The following is a 5,000-nucleotide window of genomic DNA, read 5'->3' as shown; positions in this document are numbered from 1 at the left end:
GTATTGATATTCTTGTGATGGACGCATCAGAGTTTCTTCTTCTTCTTCAGCTTGCAGTCTGTCTGTTTATTCCACTTCTCTCAATGCTGAAGGGCTTATTTCATTCATGGCTCACATTTTCTCTCTCTCTCTCTCTCTCTCTCTCTCTCTCTCTCTCTCTCTCTCTCTCTCTCTCTCTCTCTCTCTCTCTCTCTCTCTCTCTCTCTCTCTCTCTCTCTCTCTCTCTCTCTCGAGTTTGATCTCCTTGACATTTCCCTGCCTTATGCTCCTTCGTCTGTCATTGTCTGCCGACTATTCCACGCTGGCCCATTTGGGTTCAGCTTGTAGATCTGCTATTTTTCAATAGCTAAATTATAACATCATGTTTAAAACACCAAAAGGGGTTCCCGCCCCAGAATGGGTTAAGTAAATTCATGATTAAGATTAATAATTAGTTTGGTTAAAAAAAAGGTTAAAAAGCTATGCTGGTTATTTGATTGAGTGTCATGTGTGTTTTAAAAAGGTCTAGCTGACCTGATCCTGAGTGCCAATTTGGACCAGTTTGAGGCACCTGTGTGCATTTCTGTTTGATGTCACAGTCTTGTGTTTGGAGTCAGACATAGGGTGCGTTCGGAAATGCGCACCAGGAATGTGGTCAGTTTGTTGAGTGTGGTGGGCGGTGACGTCACAGAGTGCGTTCAGTGTGCCTTATTTACGAACGACCACAGCTGTGACGCATTCACACCGGACAACCCCAGCTTCAGGGTTAGGGTCGCTCAGTGCGGGCCCTCGGCACACCCGGTGCGCAGCGCACTGGATTTTCGAACGACAACGCACCGAGTGCACTGAATAAACGGACGACAAGAGAGCACACCAGTGCGTTCAGGGTGCATTTCCGAACGCACCCTTAGAAGGAAGCAACACAGTTTTTTGAGTGGTGTAAACCACTCCTACAACTGGCTTTTGTGTGCAGAAAAAAATGAGCATGGTTGCTATGTTCAAAATAATTTCTGACGTAATTAAATCACACCCGGGTGAACTGGATGACCGTAGCAACCATGGTCATTTTCTCTGCACAGAAAAAGCCAGTTGTGAAATCACATCCGGGTGTGATTTCATTACGTCAGATCAGAGCTGATCAGGCTACATAATACCTTACCTTATTTCATTACGTCAGACATTACGTCAGACCACAGCTGATCATGCTATATAAAACCTTACACCACTCAGTTCACACGGGTGTGATTTTTTTTACCATACATTGGACTTTTTGTGTTTTTTCCCCAGTAAAACCGTTTTAAGAAAAGTTATTTTTGTCTTGTCGTTTTGCGTACAACTATACTGTTTTGTGTTTTTGTGAGGTCTACTCCACCAAGTGGTACATTTTTAAGAACATTTAGACGGAGTGTGATTATATTGTGTCCCATTGCAGCGTTTCCAAGTCATCTATAAGCATTGCATTGTGAGTCGTGACAAGCTTATAGACAGCTTATAGATGGCTATTTATTTTATTTTTACCAGCTGCTTCGTAGAAGCGGCTGGTTAGTGTTTACCTGGGAAACTTGCGACCGGTAGACGGACACCGCTAGTCTTTCTGCTGAGTGTTGCCAAGTCTGCATATTTCCAGCCTAACGTGGATTCATTCACAGTTGCTTGCCTGGTTTGGTTTTTGGAGGCTGCTTAGCTTATTTCTGTCACGACAGTTGCCACCACTGGCAACAACCCATAACATCCCATCGTCTGCACGGCATGGCTAGTCGAGCAGTTCTGATTGGCTGCCTCGTCTCCAGCCATGTTGCCTCAGAATTCTTTAGGGTCACTAATTTGAGCGTAACAGCGGAGCGCAGCTAAAAAGTGGCATAACGTCAGCAGCAGACCCACAAATAATAATGATGCAGCTGGTAATTAATTGATTTAATCAATTTGGGTTTGTTTTAATTGGGCTTAAACCTCTTAAACCCCAGGGGGGTCCAGGGGGGAAAATCCGCAACATCGGAGATGGAACCGGAGACCAATTGGCTCTCCATTGACCCGCTGAGCGCTGTTCAGAGGTGGACAGCCGGGCGCTGCCCCCGCCGGCGGGGGCAATGGGGCTCAAGAGGGTTGAACCCATTCTATCAGGACGGGAACCCCTTTTGGTGTTTTAAGGATATAATGTTATACTGTACTTTAGCTATTGAAAAATAACAGATCTACAAGCTCGTAGCGCGGCACTCGGTGCCGCGCTATGAGCTTGCAGATCTGCTATTTTTGAAAAATCTTGAAAATGGGGCGCAGATCTTTGAATATTAGCCTATATTATTTCAGAGTGAACGTTTTTATCTCAAATCTTTGCTTCCCGAGGGGAGGGTCCCTGGAACAACATATTTTCAGATGGGGGTCGGCGGCCAATTACAGATAATCTTTGAGGTCCTTGACATGAAATAGCTTGTATACCACTGACATGGAAACATAGGGTTTTTCAGAAAACTGTCAGGATTTAGAAGACATTTTGTGTTAAACTGGAACGGCCCTCTCAAGGATCCCTGTGGGACTCCGGACCTCACGTTGTGAACCAATGTTCTATTGTACTGGATTATGTTTTGTCTGTTTTTCGTTTGTTTGCGTTTCAACTCTGTCACATCCCAAGGTGTACAAGTATGATGACTTGCCTTGTCTCGCCTTCAATTGACATAATTTTTTGTTCTAACCTGTTCTCCTCCTGTGTGTGTGTGTGTGTGTGTGTGTGTGTGTGTGTGTGTGTGTGTGTGTGTGTGTGTGTGTGTGTGTGTGTGTGTGTGTGTGTGTGTGTGTGTGTGTGTGTGTGTGTGTGTGTGTGTGCGTGCGTGCGTGCGTGCGTGCGTGCAGGTATGACTACCAGGAGCTGCTCCACAATTCGACGTTCTGCCTTGTGCCCCGGGGTCGTCGTCTGGGCTCCTTCCGCTTTCTGGAGGCCTTACAGGTGTGTGTGTGTGTGTGTGTGTGTGTGTGTGTGCGTGCGTGTGCGTGTGCGTGTGCGTCAGAGCTGAAATTGACATGTAAATATGAAATAAATGCCCAACATGTAGCTAGGTGTAATGTTAGAGACCACAGAAGACATGTAAATATGAAATAAATGCTTAAACATGTAGCTAGGTGTAATGTTAGAGACCACAGAAGACATGTAAATATGAAATAAATGTTTAAACATGTAGCTAGGTGTAATGTTAGAGACCACAGAAGACATGTAGATATGAAATAAATGCTTAAACATGTAGCTAGGTGTAATGTTAGAGACCACAGAAGACATGTAAATATGAAATAAATGCTTAAACATGTAGCTAGGTGTAATGTTAGAGACCACAGAAGACATGTAAATATGAAATAAATGCTTAAACATGTAGCTAGGTGTAATGTTAGAGACCACAGAAGACATGTAAATATGAAATAAATGCTTAAACATGTAGCTAGGTGTAATGTTAGAGACCACAGAAGACATGTAAATATGAAATAAATGCTTAAACATGTAGCTAGGTGTAATGTTAGAGACCACAGAAGACATGTAAATATGAAATAAATGCTTAAACATGTAGCTAGGTGTAATGTTAGAGACCACAGAAGACATGTAAATATGAAATAAATGCTTAAACATGTAGCTAGGTGTAATGTTAGAGACCACAGAAGACATGTAAATATGAAATAAATGCTTAAACATGTAGCTAGGTGTAATGTTAGAGACCACAGAAGACATGTAAATATGAAATAAATGCTTAAACATGTAGCTAGGTGTAATGTTAGAGACCACAGAAGACATGTAAATATGAAATAAATGCTTAAACATGTAGCTAGGTGTAATGTTAGAGACCACAGAAGACATGTAAATATGAAATAAATGCTTAAACATGTAGCTAGGTGTAATGTTAGAGACCACAGAAGACATGTAAATATGAAATAAATGCTTAAACATGTAGCTAGGTGTAATGTTAGAGACCACAGAAGACATGTAAATATGAAATAAATGCTTAAACATGTAGCTAGGTGTAATGTTAGAGACCACAGAAGACATGTAAATATGAAATAAATGCTTAAACATGTAGCTAGGTGTAATGTTAGAGACCACAGAAGACATGTAAATATGAAATAAATGCTTAAACATGTAGCTAGGTGTAATGTTAGAGACCACAGAAGACATGTAAATATGAAATAAATGCTTAAACATGTAGCTAGGTGTAATGTTAGAGACCACAGAAGACATGTAAATATGAAATAAATGCTTAAACATGTAGCTAGGTGTAATGTTAGAGACCACAGAAGACATGTAAATATGAAATAAATGCTTAAACATGTAGCTAGGTGTAATTGTTGCGAAGGCTCTCAAATGGATCTCCATATATGGGGATAAAAGGCCGTCACTTGGATCTCCACATATGAGGATAATTTATAGCCCATATGTGGAGATAATGGAAATATCCAATGCTGACATCAGATTAATATGGAAATATGGAGATATGGAAACCCCATATAGGGATATACACGTGTGTCATTGTCATATGCGATTGGATAGCATTGTCATTATGACACGCATATAACTAAAAGTATAAAAGGATTACAACCAGAGACTTAAGGTGGCAGAATATCTTCTAATATCTTTGGCCTGAGACGGTTGGATAGGACGGAATATCTGGCCAAGCAAATTATAGAGCTTTTCATTGTGGGTTTCCAACAAAGGTGCAGACGATCAGAAATCAGCAGAGAGTGAGAGATGTTTGCGCTACTCTATGCCGAATTGAAGTGGACTCGGACCCAGACTTTTTTTTTCTTCCTGGAAATAAAAACGTCTGGGTTTCCGAGGCTAATAAAATGTGACTAAAACTAAGCGAAAACTATTCAAGAGACTAAAACTAAAATCAAATGTTGCTGCCAAAAACAACACTGGCATCCAGCAGTGTGTTCTGAGTATAGACGGCAACGTCCTGGCTCTGTGGAATTCAGGCACTTACAGCAGGGGTGGTGCAACTTTGACGATGGAGAGAGCCACTATATTTACACACTCACTCCCTATA

This window comes from Electrona antarctica (assembly GCF_951216825.1).
Source record: "Electrona antarctica genome assembly, chromosome: 17".
In the NCBI taxonomy this organism is placed as follows: Eukaryota; Metazoa; Chordata; class Actinopteri; order Myctophiformes; family Myctophidae; genus Electrona; species Electrona antarctica.
The sequence above is the reverse complement of the archived record's forward strand: the minus strand, read 5'-3'. Positions refer to the sequence as shown.